At 42.7% G+C, this 19,806-nt stretch overlaps 1 long non-coding RNA gene across 2 annotated transcripts; it reads left to right on the top strand.

The window, feature by feature from the left end:
• Positions 1 to 15,434: 15,434 nt before the first annotated feature.
• On the top strand, positions 15,435 to 18,753 carry LOC119366905. 2 transcript variants are annotated; one of them, XR_005176134.1, is made up of 8 exons: positions 15,435 to 15,484; positions 16,145 to 16,223; positions 16,319 to 16,540; positions 17,141 to 17,210; positions 17,302 to 17,354; positions 17,439 to 17,529; positions 17,791 to 17,888; positions 18,498 to 18,753. It is a non-coding gene; the product is annotated as an uncharacterized LOC119366905 (long non-coding RNA). The 2 variants fall into 2 exon arrangements; XR_005176133.1 differs by having other exon boundaries at positions 16,319 to 17,050.
• The last annotated feature ends 1,053 nt before the right edge of the window (positions 18,754 to 19,806 follow it).

Below are 19,806 nucleotides of genomic sequence, written 5' to 3'. Positions count from 1 at the left end.
AGCCGGAGCAGGTGACGACGCGGCATGCCGCGTCGTCGCATGCGGAGGCGAGTACGTCACATTCGTGACCCCACTATCTATCTTAGGGTTTTTAGGGTTTAGGGTGCGTGCGGTGGGGGGTGGAAACATAATAACCGCATTGCGTCCTGTCAAATCCTAGCGCACAGCAATGCGGTAGCGCGAGGCCTGGCAGGGGGAGGGGGGGTCGGGACCCCCCCTCCCCTCCCCCTGCGAGGCCGAGACAGGAACGAGCCGAAGCAGGCGACGACGCGGCGTGCCGCGTCGTCGCATGCGGAGGCGAGTCCGTCACATCCGTGACCCCAATATCTATCTTAGGGTTTTTAGGATTACATATGAACTTCATCTGTTTTTGTATTTGAACTTCTTCTTTTTGTTTCTTTGTTGTTTATTTATTCTTATTGCTTTACTTCTTTTATTAGAGTACTTGAACTTCCGTTCTTTATTTGTTGAACTTCTTTTCTCTTGTTTTTTAGTAGTGTATTTTGCCATCTATTTTTTGGTTTTGAGGATATCAGCTTTGTTGTTTTTGTGATCTTATCTCATCATAATAGATGCATTCAAATGGTGCATTTATTTTATCTACTCATGTATTTACTATTTTAGCTGTTGGGGGGGGGGGTAAAACTATAAATTTGGTGTAGCTGCAAGTCACAGGACAAATACGCATTAACGCACCATCTGCCTCGCCACCACCTGTCAGAAATTTCCTCTCCCTCTGTCGCTCGCTCTCTCTTCCCTCTCCGACGCTCCACTGCCTCCTTCAACTGCTACTCCCCACGATCCCTCCGCCCCTGTCCCGTGCGCTCGCGAGTGGAGTAACCGGCACACTCCCCCGCTCCTATTACTCCCCCGGCCCGCGCTCTCCCTCGCCCAGCCCGCTCTCCTCTGCTCTGAAGCGAGGGCGGCAACTGCTTGCGCATGGCATTGTGGGGAGTGAAGAACCGCCGAGGATTCGTGCTTGGAGAGGTACAAACGTTGCGCCCCGCCCCTTCCCCCTAATGCTTGTATTCACTTTCGCCGGATCTGTGGAGGCCTGCCCTGTTTGCTCTGTTTGCTCTCGCGTCCGCCTCCTACCCCCTTTTTTCTGATGGTTTGGTGGGACATTAGGTAGGGTTCTTGGGCGTGTGTTGGTTGGAATGCATTCCCCCGCGGCTAGATTTGTTTGTGATATGCTTGTGTGTGGATTTTCATTTCCCCTTTGTTGATTTTAGCAGTCAGGTGCATGTCAGAGAGGTTGTGGTGTGATTGTTAATGCTAGATCTGTTGTATCTAATGGCATTAGTGTTGTGGATTTGGAGGTCTAGGTTATGTTTGGGACATTGTAGTTAGTTTGTGGATAAGTTTTTTGTTGTGCTTGCCTATATGTGCTACTGTCATCTATTTCATACTTGTTGGTTCTAGTTGTTTGTAGTTGGTTCTAGTTGTTTGTAGTTGGTTCTAGTGTTTGATTCAGTTTCCTTTTTTGCATTTTGTTGTATGTTTTTGTAATTGCTAACTATATGGAATTCATCTTCTGTGTTTACAGGTTGTTCTAGTGTTTGGGCATTCATCGAGGCGGTTGTGTTGCCATGGCTTCAAAATCATCTCCGGGTATCTTAATGTAGTTGTATCTTTTTTTAAAATAGTAGTTTTGTTATATGTGTCTGCCCATATCTTCATTTGGTATTTATGTTGGACTGCCAGTCTTAGTAGTGTGAACTTCTAACAAGTTTTGCGTGTATGCATTGTTACACATAGTTTATGTGTGTGCCATTTCATGTTTAAAATGTATATCTTTGTTTTTTTGTTTTGTTGTTATCATCTTCATGGCATTGATATTTAGTTTGCCTGTGATATACTATTCGTGGTCATGCTACGTCTTTTTTATGTGCCATTTGCTTGGGTCACGTAGTTTAATTTGGTTGATCTTCTGTTATGCACATTTTGTTTTACTGCTTTGTTATGTATCATTGAACTTCTGGACATTCATGATGTATGTAGTAGCACCTCTGGTGTAGATTGTTTTTATGTTTAGTTTGTATATTTTTTGTTAGTTTTTTGTGTTTACTGCTTTGTTAGGTATTGTTGAACTTCTGGGTATTGGACATTGTTCTAAAAGTAGAAGTCCTTTTGGTGTAGGATTGCGGATTAGAACTCAGCTGCCTTTTTACTTGCATTTTTTGTAGTTGGTGATGAGTTGAATAGTTCTGGAAAAAATGCCTGCGATCAAGATGGAGCTTCAGAGGTTAATACTAATGCTCCAATATCTGATGCGGCTAAATCACCCATTATCCCTTTGACTGTGATTGCCGAGGTTGCTTCGAGCCTTGAGAATTTTTCTAGCCTTGAGGATCTTGCTTCTGCGGCTCTTGCTTCACCTAGTATGTGAAACGCCTTTTCTTTTCATTTTAAAGTTTTGAGCCATGTTTCTTTAGTTTGTTCATGTTGTTTGTTTTTGTTTTTGTTCCTGACTTTTTTTTGCTTTGATTTTTTGTGTTCTTTTGCAGATGTGTCAACAGAGGAGGAAGCTTTGAACACCATCAACAATGTTTTATCTGATTTGGGTTTATCAGAAACCCCTGCTGCTGCTGAGGAGGAGGCTCCGTCAGTCAAAGGTTGTGATCCCGTTCAGGATCCTTTGTGCTCTCTTCAGATGTCAGAGACGCAGTCGCAGTCTGTTGATGGCACTGAACCTGTCACGCAACCCGAGGATGTGCCTATTCAGCTTCTCCTGGAGGACTAACGTAAGAGGAAGAAGCAAGAAGATTTTGACAAGAAGAGGGCGGCCCGCCTTGATAAAGGTTTTGATGTTCCTGGATCTGTTCGTGTGGCTGAGCTCACTGTTGATGAAGACGTGCCATGTGGTAGTACTGGCACTGTTGTCCCTGTTAAGAAGAAAATCAAGAAGACTGCTGTGAGGAAGCTAGTAGTTGGTGCAGTTACTCCTTGGAAGAGCCCACGTGTTTCAAGGCATGCAGAAGTTGTTGAAGATGAAGGGTTAGGCCTTGGTGGTACGCCACACTGTAGTCCTCGCGTGCTTGCCACTGCCGCGCCTACACCTTCTCCGCTTGGTGCTGGTGGATCTGTTAAGGGGAAGAAATGCGGCGTGAAGCGCAAGGTTCCACCTGCAAAGGTCAACAAGGGTGCGAAGAAGCGTTCTCGTGTTAATCCAGAAGACAAGGATGATGCTGACTTCAATGCTGATGATGAGGACGACGTCGATGACGACGCTGCCGCTACTCAGGTATGAATGTCTCATGTTTACTGTTTTTTAGAGCATTTGTCGCTATTGATGTAGTTTTATTGTTTTTAGCACTGCCTTGGCGTACATAGCTGACCTTCTGCTCTATCTCTGTATAGACGAATAAATTAGCCGACGTGCTTTTGCTTTTACGGTATGACTGCCTTTGTGTACATAGTTGAACTTCTGGGTATATACATGAATAAATTAGCTTAACTTGTTGGTATACATGTTTGATTACTGTCTTAGTGTATATGGTTGAACTTCTGCTTTTTAAATTTCCAACATTCTTGAAAGCATGTTAACTAGTGTTCATACATGGTTGTACTGCCTATGTAGACATAGTTGGACTTCTGAGATACATGTTTCATTACTGCCTTGTTGTACATGGTTGAACTTCTGCTATGTAAATTTCCAAACAATTTGAAAGCATGTTAACTTCTGGTCATACATGGTTGTACTGCCTATTTAGACATAGGTGGACTTCTGAAATGTACTAAGCGTGTAATTTTGTAGGCACTAGTGGAATTATGGTGTAGCTTGTGTGTCACATTGTGTATCTCATTTTTTCCAGTATCAGCTTGTGGAGTGGCCTGAGAGGAGGAAGAGAGGATGCAAAGCGCCCGAAGACGGTGGGCAAGGAGGAGGTGAGGCGAAACGTTTTAACAAGACGGTTCGCTGCTCACTAGGAGAGGTGAAGACGTGTGCGAAAATGCTACAGCCTAGGCACAAGACGAGGGTTATCAAGGCTGGTTTTGGTTGTGTGTTTGAGTTGAAGGTTGATTCCAACATTTCTCGTCCTTTGATGGGCAACATCTACATGAGGATTGACCCTGCAACCATGGTTCTGGACATGGGTGAGGCGAACAAGGTTCTGCGTATTACAAGTGATGCTATTCACCATCTGTTTGGATTCTCTCAAGGTAGTCGTACCCCTCTAAGGCCTTCGAGTGATGGGTTTGATGACGCTGTTATGAGGTTGAAGGGCAAGCTTAGGTACGCTAGGAGTGACGACATCAAGACAAAGGATCTGCGGAATATCCTCCCGGATCTTGTGAAGGATGAGACGAAGGATGATCTTGCTCTGCAGGTGTTTTACCTGATTGTTTTCATGAAGGTGGTTATCCCTGGAACGTCTACACGAGTGTCCAGGGAGGCAGCAATGGCTGAGAATCTTGTGTTTGAGGATATGGCAGATATGGACTACTGCCAGTTGGTTGTTGATGACCTTCAAAGTGCTGTTATTAGGTATCAGCAAGGTACTAGCAGAGGAAAAGCTGTCACAGGCTGTGCCAACGCGCCGCTTCTTATGTACCTGGACTGCCTTACCATTGGCAAGACGCCTAATGTTGACTTGAGGACGCCTCGCATCAATTACATGGATCAGGCCCAGCTTCTTGAGCTCGCTGCGGCTGACTTGGTCAGGAAAGGTGATGACGACCCAGCCAACTGGGTGTTTGGGAGACTACCTGTGAGTGTTTCTTCTTTTCTGTGTAGTTAGTACTGCCTTTTGTGTGCATGGTTCAACTTCTCCTATGTACATAGATGACCTTCTGTTTGATATAGATGAGGGTAAATTTGCTGAACTGCTTGGCTTATATGGTATTACTACCTTTGTGTACATATGTGAACTTCTGGATATATTCATACGAAATAAGCTAAACTTTGTTGTTGCACATGCATGGTTGAACTTCTTCTATGTAAATTTCTAACATTTTTGAAAGCATGTTAACTTCTGGTCATACGTTGTTGTACTGCCCATGTAGACATAGTTGAACTTCTGAAATGTACTGCATGTGTAGGCATTATTGGAATTTTTGGTGTAGTTTGTGTATCTGATTGTTCTGCCTTTTTTTCCTTGTCATTGTCTTTTTTTCAGTATCAGCTTTTATGGTACTAACTTGAACTTCTGCTACTGTCTTCTGTATTTCTGCTTCCATGTTCTTTCATTTGTTGTGCGACGTGTTGATTTTTGTTTTCATATATGCAGTGGAAGACACAGGCTGAGGTTGTGTTCTTTATGGTCATCGAACGCCCTGTTCTTACTATGCCTCGTGCCGCTGGCCTAGGTAGTGGAAGTTCTCCGAGATTTGTATTCTCGCGGGATGTTAACACTGGTGCCCCCCTGTAGATCCAAGAGGTTCTTCTGCCCGTGTGAGTGCTGCAGGTGGCGTTTCTTCTGAGAGTTTGTTCGATGCTGTGAATATTTCCCTTTCTAGGATTGATGGACTTCTGGAAACTGTTTGTGGAGAGATGGCTCATGTTCCGACAACGGTTGAGCGCCTTAGTCGCGTGGATGGTATTCTTCCTCCTAGCCACGGTTTTAATGCTGAGTCTTCGAAGGAGCTTTTGTCGATTGAAGCTAAATATCTTGCCGAGCTTCATGAGAGCACTTCCCACCTCCGGGCTAGTTTTGTGCTGTTCAAGGAAATGCAGGATGCCCGATGCAAGCCTTTTGACGATGAGGCGAGTGTTGTTGTGAGAGAGATTCAGAGGCAGGATCCCGTTCATTTGGGTCGTGAAGGAGGCCATGTGGAGCGTACCGAAGAGGTTTGTTTTATGTTGGCTTTTGATATTTCTTTTGCACTAGTGTTCATTGTTAGCTTTGAGTTATTACTGTTATGCAGTTATAGGGTGACCTTCTCTGTTTATAGGACCTGAACTTCAAGTGCTTCTGCACCTGAACTTCTATGACTTTGATGACTGGCCCTTTTTGTTCCTTTTTGTATCTTATGGTAGTTTGGTATGTTATATGCTATGTTTACTGTATTTGGACTTCCATGATGTGTCAGTTGTGATAGCTGAACTTCTTTGATTATGTAACGTGAACTTCTGATGATTAGGTATTTGTTTTCTACATGATTATTTTCTAGTCTTTTTTCTTTTTGGTACTAGTATTTTTCCTGGGTGACCTTCTCTGTTTATAGGACATGAACTTCAAGTGCTTCTGCACTTGAACTTCTATGACTTTTGATGACTTTCCCTTTTTGCCTTCTTTTGCATCTTAATGGTAGTTTGATATCTGGTCTACTATGTTTACTGTATTTGGACTTCCATTATGTGCCAGTTGTGATACCTGACCTTCTCTGATTATGTAACATGAACTTTTTGCTGATTAGGAATCTGTTTTGTACATGATTATTTTTCTAGGCTGTTGATGATGGTGCTGGGGTTAGGGAGGATGTTTTACCTGTGCATGAAGATGATCATGTGCATGATCCTTGCCCCTCTAGTGATGTATTAGTGGATGAGGTTCATGGCAGTGAAAATAAGGTACCATTTTTTCTTGTCCATTTGTCTTGTTGCCCCTAAGACGGACTTGCTGCCCCTGTGTATGAGGTTCAGTCAGCCCTTTGTAATGACTTTTTGTTTCTTTTTGGAGCAGCAGAATGATGATGTTAGTGTTGCTCCAGAGAAGGCTGCAGACATGTCCGTCTCAGGCACCGGCTGCTCCGACGGGGTGGTCCTGACTGAACCTCAGTCGTCCGTTGGCGCTGAGGTTTCTGGTGCTGAGCAGGGCAAGACAACTGGAGACATTATTTTGGAGAAAGATCATGTTGAGTCTGCTGTACAAACTGGTGGTAGTACTGCTGCAAGCCCGGAGAAGTATCCTGCGGCAGAGCCATCAGTTGATGTTGATGCTGTACAAACTGGTGGTAGTACTGCTGCAAGCCCGGAGAAGTCTGCTGCAGCAGAGCCATCAGTTGATGTTGATGCTGCACAGGTCAACCTACAGCTGCTGCTGGTGTCCTTGCCGACGATGCTGCAACATCTACTAAAGACGACGATTAAGATACCGAAAGCGATAGCTATGGAGAGGAGGTTGATCATTCCAGTGCTGCCGCTGGTCTAGGCAAGGATCCATGAAGAGAGGACCATGCTTCTCTCTTCTTTCCCTATCCCCTCCCCTCTTTGTTGTTTGGGTTTTAGTCCATGATATCCCCTGTGAACTGCCTGTGTGGTCTAGGTTGAACTTATGGTTTTGTTGTTTGCCGTGTGGGTTGTAAAGAATGTTAAGTGAACCTGTTTTTCTATGTGGGTGGATGTTTGTAATGCATGTGTTGTGATGTCTATTATGTTGTGGTTTTATCCTTTTCTGATGTAGCAGCTGAGATGTGCTTATGTGCTTTGAGTGTTTCTGTTAATTGCTATTTTCTTTTTGGTGAGCAGATAGCGACCTTATCATCGTCCGAAAGAAGGTTGATGACTTTTATTACAGTGTAACTAGGCTTAGGAATGATCGTTCCAAGAGGTGAGTGCAGCTGCTCAATATTTACATCATCCATGTACCCCCTGTGAATTGCCTGTGGTTTCTTACTTGAACTTCCCAACTCTATGTACCTGAACTTCTTGTTTTTTATTTCTCTGGTGCTGAACTTCTGGCCTCTTTTGTACTGTACCTCCTATTGTGATATAGCTGAACTTCTGTGCTAACATGTGTTATGAACTTCCTGAGTTTCCTGATGCTGAACTTCTTTTACTTTCTATTTGCTTGTTTTAGATCAATGATTATGTTCCAAAACAAGGAGTGTGAAGCTTCTGTTGAAGATGTTGCAGTATCTTTTGGTCCTCGCGGAATGCTTCGGTCTAATGTGGCTGAGTGTGCACTCTACTGTCTACGTGCGAAGTACCAGGGATCAGACAAACTCATCCTGCCGTATTGGGTTTGTGTAAGTCAACCATACAGTGATTTCTTTTCTGTTTTTTCCCCTACCATTTTTTTAGTTTAAACTTGTTTGTCTCGTTTTTGTATTTTTTCATATGTTGGTGTTGCCTGCATTATTTTAGGACAAGATTTTCAAAGGTCAATTTGATTCGCGTGTGAGGAAGTACTTCATGGCGAGTGGTCCAGATAGCATGGATGCACATGATTCGGTATGCAATATCTTGTTCTTTGCCTCTGTATTAGTTTTGCAGTGCGGTCCATTGTGTTAATATTTGTTTTATTTTTCTTTCGTACCGTTCTGATATTAATTCTCAATTTTTAATGATTCGTGTGTTTATGATGCTTCAGGTTGTTTTCCCTACTTTTGACCCGCCTGAGGTTCCTGCTTCCATGGGTGGTGTCGTTCATTGGGTGTCGGTATTCCTTGACCTGAAGAATTCAAGGTTCCAGCTTCTCGATTCCTACTATGGACCAAAAGATGAATGTGTGGTACGCCTGTTTCGGCAGGTGACCGACAACATCAAGAGGCTTTGGAAGGATGCCAGCAACGACAGGGAGACACCCTTCAGTCCAGTTAGCATCGACAATTTCCCTCTGGATTGGATTGATGTCCCCCAGGAGCAAAACAAGTATGAGTTCCACTTTTTCTCTTTTATCTCATTTGTTTAACTGTAGTTGTACTTAAGCTGCGACGTGTTTAATTCGTTGGCTTTCTTTTTCTGTTCTAACACTATTCTTTTTACTTCATTTGATGGCAGTATCGACTGCGGTTTCTTCATGCTTACAAATGTTAATTCGTATCATGACGGGGTTCTTGCAAATTATTCCCATGAGAATATCGGGGATATGAGGAAGACATGGTTGTACTCAATGGCTTCTTCTAACCTGTTTGAGACAGACTTCCAATCTCTGTTTGGCTACTACACATGTAAGTATTTTGGAAGTTGGACTGCTTACCTGCACTTCATCTTTTATTCTACCTGAACTTCATATCTTTTTTTTCTAATTGAACTTGAGAGATGATGGCTTTCTATGGTTTTTGTTAGCTGTAGTTGAATGATTTCGAGTTCATCGGTTTATCTTGAACTGTTCCTCTGGTTGTGCCTGAACTTAATTTAGTTTTTTACTGCAACTAATTTTTTTAAGTCAGCTTGAGTAGTAACCATGTCATCTTCATTAGTTGGACTGCACATTGTGATGTTCCTGAACTTCAGTTTGTATTTTAATGGTGATGTTTTCTCTTCTTTTTTTTCTTTGACAGTGGATCCGTTGGAGTTGACCGATTACCACTACTCATTCCTCGGGTCACAGGAATACCAGCCTAGGGAGGAACCGATGAGTACAACTTCGATAGAAGATGATAGACCTCGGACCCTCATTCCTTCCAATTTGGGGGAGCAGGCTTGTGGTATTCTTGGTACTCCAAAAACCCCTTGCTACAGGAAGGCCGATGCAGCCGAAGCAGCCGAAGCAGAAGTGATTTCGTCCGATGATGATTTCGAGAAGATTGCTTACCCGAAGAATGTTAAACATGCTGCTGGAACTGTTGCTGGTAGAGGTGGGAAGAATGCAGTGATAACCAGGAGGAAACCGGCAGTTGAGTCTGGGAACATAACTATCTCCAAGCGAGCATCAAGATTGCCTTTGAAGTGGCGTTCTCCTGTCCCTCCCCTGAAAAAATATAGTTACCCTCATCTATCCGAGGCCCAGAAGTTGAAACAGTATGTGCTGAGTAAAGACGGACTGGAGAAGTATTCTGGGTGAGTTACCCTCATCTGTCGTTCCCATGCCTTGGAGTTGTAGTGTCTGAACTTCTGTTGTTGTATTGTCTGAACTGCCATTGTTTTAGTATATGAACTTCTGTTTTATGTCTCCTCTTACCTTTTGATTTATAGTGTTTTGACTTTTGTTTTGTTGTTGTATCTGAACTTCTAATATATTTTTTACCATCCTTTTGTATTCTGCAGGACAAGCTACTGCATGTTTAGCATCCCTGGGAATGTGATTGACCTCACAGGAAATTTCCTTTATAGGCTTTTCGGTGAAGGGCAGCAGATGGAAGGATGGATTATCTCATAATTTGTGGAAGGATAACCCGGAGACCTCTGAGATATTCTCTAATCTTGACAGGGTTGTGCTTAGTCCCTACTTCATACAGGTTTTAGTTCTTTGCACCCCTATCTCCTTTTTTGCCTTAGTTTTGTTGTAGTGGCATCTGTGAGGTGTTTTAATTGTGTTTTGGTGAATGCACAGTACTGTCTGGAGTATGATTTCTTCGCCTCAAAAGTTCCAAATTTTGATGCAAAAAATTCGGCTAAACTCCTCCCAATGTTTGTTCGCAAGGAAGAAGACCTTAACGCAAAGCTGGTTAGTTTTTCACAAATCTTGCTTTTTTCTTAATTTCATGTGCATCCTTTTGCTGAGTTTGTCAATAAGTTTTTGTTCATGCCGTTTCTTCAGTACATATGCTTTATAGTTTGTGTTCACCAGTCCTTTCATTCTTGCAGGTTTTAATGATTCTATTCAAGCCAATTGGCACAATGGCGCACTACAGTGTGTACGTGGTGAATCGATATCGTGGGAGCATTGACATCCTCGATTCACTTTCTTATGAAAATATGGAAACGTCGCGATCGAGCTTCCATGGGGACTGCCAAAATATCGTGAGTGTTTCTTAGCCTGGACATCCTTTCACATTCTCTTGTTTGACATGAAGTTTATTATGCCTTGTGTTTACAAAATATGTTGCTGTCTCTGTTTTGGTAATACTGCTTGAACTGACTGTCATTTAGAAGTTGAACTTCTGCTATTTTTGTTTTAGTGGATCTTATGCAGGTGTCGCTTTTTTATGTACCTGAACTTAACTATTTTTGACTTCATCTAATTTTGATATTTCTGGCAGATGAAGAGATTTGTTGGATTGCTCGAGGTGTACGGCAAGGCTGCATACAAGGCGAGCAAGCAGCCTAACTGGGTGACTATTGCAAAGAGGCCGACTTTCATTGATGTTTCGAAGCAGAAGAATAAATATTGTGGCTTCTTTGCTGTGAAGTTCAGCTCTTCGTTTGACGGCGATGAGATTGTTGAAGATTTTGGTGATGTGGAAGTATGTTCTGTCTTTGTTCTTGTCAGATCATCCTTTTGATTTTTCTTGTGTGTTTTTGCTACGACGCTCCTGCTGTGGTTTTAGATATGCGTTTCTTAACCATCGTTTTCACCTTTCTTTTGTTTGCAGGCTGCTGCAGATGACTGGAAGGCTGAGTTCATGCACACTCTGGTTTTTAGTGAGAAGAATGAAGTCGAGCGTTCAGAGCTCCCTGTAGAGATCCAGTCCTTTGGCCCGTGAATTCGAAGCATTAGTTTCATTGTAGATTTGATTTCGTACAGATTTTTAGGTTTGATAATGATTGGAACAATTCCGTAAAGATTTGGGTGTAAGAATGTTTTTAGTGATTTGTGTATCTAGTATATGTGAAGCACTATTACTTATGATATTGTGGATAAATGCATTTGGTGTGAAGAATGATTTGGCTTTTGTGAATTTCAATGTGTTGCGTTGTTTTTCAGTATTCGTGTGTTGAATGTTTTTTGCCCCAATAGATGTACCTAAACTTCTGCCTCAGTTTTGGTTGAACTGCTTCATTTTCTTTGGGGTTGTTTATTTCTGGGCCCCCAACATATGATTGTAGAGTTGAACTTCTGCTTTGAGAATGCGGCTGGGCTGCTGGTTTCAGATGGAGATGATATTCTATGTTATGTAATGCATTGGTAATTTTGAACCCAACCAATATGTATGCTTTTGTGTACATTTGTTTTTTGTGTTTTTTCAAGTTGGAATGTATTTCATATGTAAATTTGTGCAGAGGTATTGTTGACGTTTCTTTTATCTTTGTCGGCATTGTACATGAACTTCTGCACGTATCCAAGGAGAACTTCATGTTTGAACGCGTTGTTCTAGGCTTGCTAACCTTAGTTTATGAGGCGAAACTTTATTTTTTTAAGCATATTCTTTTCATACATTGATTTTACATTCCAGAACTTCTTCTGTAAGCTGATATGAACTTCAAAATTGTATGATTATTTGCTTGTTGATCTTTCATGCCACTACAAGGATTCCGGTCTATTGCAACAAAATTTATTGCTACAACTACTTTTTGTTGCAATAAAACACAATATTACCACAAATTCTCCGGTTGTGGTAATAGGCCGCACATATAGCCATAACTTAGTTTCGTCGCGATAAATACTAACTTTGTTGCAATACATGCCACATATTGCAATAAACGGTATCGACGTTGCAATATGATAGCGTTATTGTGACAAACAAATTCCGTTGCGTGAGGGTAGTCATTTTGTTGTAACAGTGACTAGGTATTTCAACAGAATAACTATCCGTGGCAATATCCAAAAAGATATTGCAACATCGGCGTGACGTTGCGTTAGTTACAAATATTGTTGCAAAAAAGTGGCTAACTATTGCAACAAACTGACTCGGCGTGGCAATATGGTAGCGATATTGCGACAAACAAATCCTGTTGCGCGAGACAACCATTTTGTTGTAATAGAGACTAGGGATTTTCAAGAGAATAACTATTTGTGGTAATATTTAGAAATATATTGCAACATCAGTGTGACGTTGCAAGTTACACGGCAGAAAAATATATTATTCAAATTTATACATATTAAGTTACGATTTTTGCAAGCTTTAAGGAGTAATTAAATTATATTTTAATTGCATCAATTTCAATTAAGCTTTAAGGAGTAATTAAAATAAATGGACAGAACACACTTTCTTGATAGGAATCTACTCCCTCCGTATCAAGAGCGTTTTTGACACTGTATCAAAAACGCTCTTATATTATGAGACGGAGGGAGTATATGTATACCTACCTACTAATAAAGGGATTATTGCTTCTGTTTTTCGTCCGTCCTCAAGCCACTAAAATCGTAGATGGTACTAAAATAATGTGCATGTGTGATTGTTCGTTCCTCTAAAAATTAAAACTTCATGCGTGTGCTGCGGTGGCCCAATAAATCGGGCCCAGACGAGCCCAGCAAAAATATGTGTGTATGCTGCGGTTGTCCAATAAATCGGGCCCAACAAAATTAAGTGCAGGAAGTCGGAACCTCCTGTTCGCCCAAAAAGTAAGTGCAGGCATCCAGATTCGAACTCAGAACCACTTGTTCAAGAATAATGACGCAGCCAGCTGAGCTAGTCATGTTGTGTGCTATAGTGAAGGTCAATTCTCCTCTTAAATGTTCAACATCGCCTCCTTACATCCCAACGATCCAATTTATATACGTCTTTGACTTTCCTAGCTGTTAAGAAGTCGTCTCGCAATAAGAAAAGAGAAGCTAGGAAGGAAAGAGAGGCTTACTAACTGCACCATCAGTTAAAAGGAAGCACCGTATACAGACTTACTCCAAGCATGCATCTTACGATTTCTCATAATTTTGTGTGTTGTCCATAAACTGTATATATGTGTATACACGCGAATCTAGACACACACTTTTTTTTGCGGGATACACATACACACACGTAAATATACAGTGTATATATATTTAAATGGTATTATACTTTTGTATTTCTTTTGGTCAAACTCACAAAAAAGTGCAGCTGACAGGATCAATCCTGTCGTAGTTGTATACTTTTGTATTTCTTTTCGTCAAACTAAAAGAAAAGTGCAGCTGACAAGATCGATCCGATGATAGCTCCGTACAAAAGGATAGAACACAACCACCAAGCTATCCCATCGGTTGTGATACACATGCTTTTTTACTTCTTTTATTTGTTCTGTCATTTCGTGGTTTTTCTCCTGCCGTTTTGTATTCTGTTTTCTGTGTTTTTCTTTCTTTATCTTTTTCCTAAATACGCGGATTCCTTTCAAATTCATGAACCTTTTCAAATTGAATAATTTTTAAAATTTTTCAAAGAACTATTTGTAAATTTGATGATTTTTAATTAAACTAAAACAATAGCGTCAATTATACCAGTAGAAATGGATATAGCAACTAAACCATGATATTCCAACAAGGACGGTGGCGGCAGGGCTCCTTCGCCCCCTCGCGCATGGATCCAATGCGGGACGGATCTGACGGACAAGGGCGTCGCGATACGGAGGGTCGCAGCGGCGCGGTCCGGCTTCCTAGCGGCTACCTTGGGAGGCACGTGATGCGAATGTGGCCTTCGGTGGTGGAGTGTGCTGGGTCTTGGTGGCGGCGGCGATCTCGCCGGATCCGCGGTCCCAAGGACCAGGTGGCGCGAGCTGCACACGACGACATGGGGGATCCCTAGACACCTCCCAATGCCCTGCCGTCTGCTCCTCCCCTCCCCCCTAGCTGCTAGAGGGCGTGACCAGGTGAAGCCTGGCCAGCGGCGGCAGGGCTCCTTCACCCCCTCGTGCGTGGATCCGATGCAGGACGGATCTGACGGGCAAGGGCACAAATGTTTGACATATATCCCAAGTTTCAATTTTGTCATGGCAACTAGGGAGTAAACAAAGATACACAATTGTAGATCCATGATGAAACAACACGTTCCAACACAACAGATGTCAAAACGAAATTGGTTTGGTTGTTAGTTTACATAGTTGAATCTTTATGGTTTTCACTGAAATAAAAATGACATGATTATGTTGGACTTACTCTGGCACGGAGCAACCCTCCACGGACCTGTCTGGTAAGATGAAAGATGTTGAGGTCACCCCATCTCAAGATCAAAATGTGAGATCGAGACTGACATAGATCAACCGTCTCATCAACACATCCCATTTGTACTTGTTTTCCAAGGCAAGAGTATAACCTAGTAGTTTTAAAGTGAGGGCCACATGAGGTTTCCATGAGTTGTAGTTCAAAACTGGCCAAGTTTTTGCTACTTTCTGAAATGATTTTCGAAATTGTGGTGCAAACCTGGTTGTACCTACAACCATGTCGTCCGGCGACAACACGCTAGCACCGGCCGCGACCACTACTTCTGTGCGACGACCTCCCCTACCAGGTTGCAACTCGTGTCGTCCTGACCCGGGTGGCAAGCCCCAGCCGGCGAAGCGCCGCTCTGACCTTGCACGCCGCTCCTGGTCGGCCATGGCTCATGTCGCCCATTTCCTCCATTCTCGATGCTGACCAAGCAGTTCCGTTGTCCCTCTTCCCGACCTTCGCCCGCGAGCTCAAGCCTCTCCACCGGCCATGGATGCGAGCTTCCCACATGCCGCCTACCGCCGGACTTAGGGAAGATGACGGACGTGGGACGATTTCATCGGGAATCTCCCGATCTGGTTCGGAGAGAAGATGACGGCCATGAGACGATTTAGCGGCATATATATCTCATATTGCTTTGAAATATTATTTTTCCAATTTATTTCATTATTCTAAACATTCCCTCCAAAAAGAATTACTTTCCCACCATATAATTTTGGTTTACTGTAGTTTACGCCAATATTTTGTTTTCCCACCAAAAAGTAGTCTATTTATCTTGCCGCTAAAGACCCTTCCTAACTACCCACAATTATACTATTCTAAACAAAATCACACGGCGTCTTCACCGGCGATTGGATCTGGAGCTCTCGTCCCTGGTTCAGGTTTTTTCTCCTGATCTCCTCCCATCCTAGAACATCCAGAAATCCTTTCGTCGTCCGGCGGGTGCGGCCGTTGCCCAGCGCGTTGCATAGTGCCGACGACGAGGAGTCGTCGTCCTCGATCTCGCCCTCCTCCCTCTCCTCCGTGCCCGCCGACGCGGGCCGCGTCTCCGTGTCCTCGGCCTTGCCCGCTCGCCGCCGCACGCCCCGTCAGCTGCCCGAGACCCGCGCGACCCCGCCCGCTCGCCCGGCCACCTGGTCCTACCTCCCGCTGCCAGAGGCCGTCGCCCTCGCCCGTTGTCGGAGACCCCGGCTCGCGGCCGCCGCCCCTCGTCCGCTGCCCGAGACTCGCGAGCGCCACCCCGCCCGCTCGCCTCGTCCACTGCATCACAGGGCGGCATCCCTCGGCAGCACCCCAGCCCCCGTGCTGCCCGCCGCAAACCCTAGCCAGTGCGCCCTCCCTTGGCGGAACCTACGTTCGGCGAAGTCGAGCCAGCGGGCATCGCCTGGCTCCCTTCCCCCGGGCATTAAGATAGAAGTCTGGCTTTCCTCCTTTAAACGTGGAGGAGCCATGCACTGCTAATGTAGTATCTCTTGTTTTTGATAATTTCGCATAATGTAGTTCATGACTACAATGTTTCTTACTCTGATTTTATTGTGAAGATGTCAGATGATGAAGACGATGGTTGATCGCAATGGTGACACCCAGAGCTAGAAGGCCACGAGGAGTTCAATATGAGATGTTAGTATTCACATCTGCTCTACATAATTCTACAACTGTATGTGTATGAGTACTAATCAAACCAAAAACTAACAATATTTCTTTTATTTGTGAAGCAACGATGCTATGAAGAATATCTGCTATTGCCGGCGTGTTGTCTTTGTAGCAGCTCATTGAGAAGTTAGGCTTTAACAATGTGACTGATAAGCCGGTTACACTTAAAATGATGAGAGATGTATGTGAATCTTTTCTTGAATCCTCTGAAAGGAAGCAAAGCTAGCACATAGTGGGGGTGATATCTTGAAGAGTTACAGAGTGGCCGTGCAGAGGCAGCTTGGGTAGGTTAACAAGGGATTGCATTGGAATTATTTCTGATTAAGTATTAGCTCTGGATTACCACTGTTGTTGGTGTTAGTCCAGCTGTACTGGTGCCATAACTACACTATCTGGGTTGGCACTTCAGTTGAATTCTGGATTTATTCTTTTGGTTTGGTTCTCTCGTTATGATTGTCTTCTACTGTATGACCTGGTATATCATAGTTCAAAACATGTTGGACCTGTTTTTTTGCGATACTCAGTGAGGAACATGTGCATGTGTGGGACTTGATAAAGCTTGGAGATTATCTTAGTGCAAGGGACGATGTTGATCCCTCTAGGATAGGGATTAGTGGTGAATCACTCAGAGGTATCATAGATCATGATTGCATCATGATACTGAATTATTACATAGATTTCACTTTTAGAAAATTTATCCTTTTTATTTGTAGCTGAATACAGGAATGCATGCATGGTTTGCTGCTATTGTGGATACACGGCTCAGTATTGTTGTTCCAATAATTGGTGTTCTGGTACACACAACAGTAATTTATCGATATGGGTGCACATAATTTTGTGATTTGTCCCATGTAAGTAAAGCATGCTCTTTGTGGTGGCTACAGGGATTTCAACGGGCAATAGATAATGACATGTGACAAGCTAGAGTTGATAGCATTAAGCCTTTATTTGAAGGTTAGAAACCATGCATCCTCTTTAAGATTGGGCACACACCATTGAAAAATATAGATCACAGCTGAAATATATCGTTTTGTCTTTCCTGTAGAAGCAAGAATTGATTCAGGGAAGAGTGAAATAGATGCAGAGGTTGTAAAAAAGGTGACTATCTGATTTATTTGACATTTATTTCTGATTGTTCCATTGTAAATGTTTCACAATCGTGTATTGACATATTTTTACCAGGTTTGGGACAAGATAGCACCTGCTATGGCTTCATAGTTTGATGCTCCCTACTCAGTTCCTCTGATTGCACCACGTCCACTCCTCCTAAATGGTAAAACCAATCATATTTCTTATTGAGTGCTTCTGCTTTGTCCAATAGTTATTGCATGACCCAACATATTCAAAAGTCTCTCACTTCTCTTTTCTGAGTTCAATGAGCACTTGTCAGGGCTGGGCTTCCAGTCTACAATATATATTTTTGTTTTATGATATTATGGTTGAGCCAGAACTGTTGTTAACCCTTCGTTTAAAAATTAATGTTAATTGAGCATTTTTCTTGCTGCTGGAGCTTCATTTATCGATTACCATGCAGGTGCTGACGACCCTCATTGCCCAGTCCTTGGTCTACAAGAACCTGCCTCCAAAGTTGTTGAGGCTTAAGCAGAAGCTGGTTCTGTGGATAAGTTCAAGGTAACATTCAATCTGCTCCCTCCGATCCAAATTAATTGACGCTCCTCTAGTACAACTTTGTCTTTTGACATGCAATATGTTTACTTTTCACCATGAGGTGTGGTTTGTTTGCCCAGACTTTTTTTTGCATGAATCCAAAACAATTGACAGTGGTTACCGCACCTATAATTGCTCTTTCCGTTTTTAGGACAAAGCACGTCTAAGATGTTGAAAACAAAGAAACTGAAACTCATGGTCCACTTTCAAGTGAGCATGTCATTGGCCTTCATAATTAGCTAGCTTCTTCTTCTCTTTCACCATGCATTGTTGCTGCATCGAGTCGCAACTTAAAAAAATGAGTATGTGCTAGCTAGGGACATGAACTTAAATGAAACTAGAGATCGAGCCACAACTTAAATCAATAGTGGAAGATTTTAGTACATGTAATTGTGCTTACGCGTTAGACATTTACACTTGTAAAGCTGTTTTGATCCCTCAGTTACATGCTTGCTGACACAGTATTACTCCAATTAGTCAGGCGACAGTTCTTTTTAACAATGGGGCTGGAATAATTGTATGGCATATGTTATGTTGGACTCAACTATATTTTTTTTGATTTCCTGATTGCAGGATCCAAAGAACTAGCTCGACTGGACTCTAGATCACGGACAATTTAGTCTTGGCACTTAATTAGGATGGCGAAATTACATTTGATGGATATTTGCTATCAGAATTATGTATTTTATGAATCTACATATTATACGCATGGTTTTGAATATTGTAATTGAAGGCCTGTATTTTTTTTAGGCTGCAATAGGCTATTGGCACAATCCACTTTTGGTTGCCACATGTTAGCACCACGGAAACTTAAATTGTCGCAATAGTTTCTCGCTACAAACATTTCACCCGTTGTGATACTTATTTATCACCGCCAAAACTAGTATGTTGCAATTTCCTGTTACGATGACTGGAATATTTGTTGCCACAACTTAATGCCACAAGTGTAGCGGTTCGTGGCAAAATGCCTAATGCCACGAAAACAAGGATTGTTGCCATAGTTTATTGCCACAATTGACTATTGCCACGGTACAGTTTGCACCACGGAACGAGCGGTGCTGGCATAGGTTGTTGCCACAAATGTCTATCGCCACAAGCTATCAGTCGCCATGATTCGTTACATGTTGCATTAAAGCTATCTCCACAAAGCAAAATGTGGCATCAGATGAGAGTTGCCACGGCAAAACATGTGGTGACTTCCCACATGGTTGTTGCAATAGCTCACTTTATTGCCACAATTGCTTTTTTGTGGTAATAACCTATTCCATGTGTCCAGTCGCAACGGCTGCCAACGAATTTTGTTTCGTGGCAATAAGCACTTATCGCCACAAATCGGCATGTATTGCGACAAACAATTTTGTTGCAATAGACCCGAATCTTTGTAGTGTGCAATACATCACCAACACATATCTTCATCTCATAACATACGAGGACTTCTGCAGTAATAGTACTTGAACTTCACAGTGTATGTTTTTCAATTTAACACTGCTTGCGCTTTCATGCAATACATCGCCATCACATATCTTCATCTCATAACATACCAGGACTTCTGCAGTAATAGTACTTGAACTTCACAGTGTATGTTTTTCAATTTAACACTGCTTGCGCTTTCATGCAATACATCACTAGCACATATCTTCATCTCATAACATACCAGGACTTCTGCAGTAATAGTACTTGAACTTCACAGTATATGTTACCAGGGGATGATGACATAATGTTCTGCACATTGACATGAGATAAGTTTGCATTGTGTTAATTGACCTATTCTAATTTTTCATCAGCCTTGCGCTCCTCCTAGGCTTTGGTGGTAGAGGTTTTTGCTTGTCATGTACCTCTTCCTCTTCATCGTCCTCTTCCTCTTCATCGTCGTCTTCCTCTT

The sequence above is a fragment of the Triticum dicoccoides genome, chromosome 2B (genome assembly GCF_002162155.2).
Source record: "Triticum dicoccoides isolate Atlit2015 ecotype Zavitan chromosome 2B, WEW_v2.0, whole genome shotgun sequence".
Taxonomy (NCBI): Eukaryota; Viridiplantae; Streptophyta; class Magnoliopsida; order Poales; family Poaceae; genus Triticum; species Triticum dicoccoides.
This window is presented reverse-complemented; position numbering and strand designations above follow the sequence as displayed.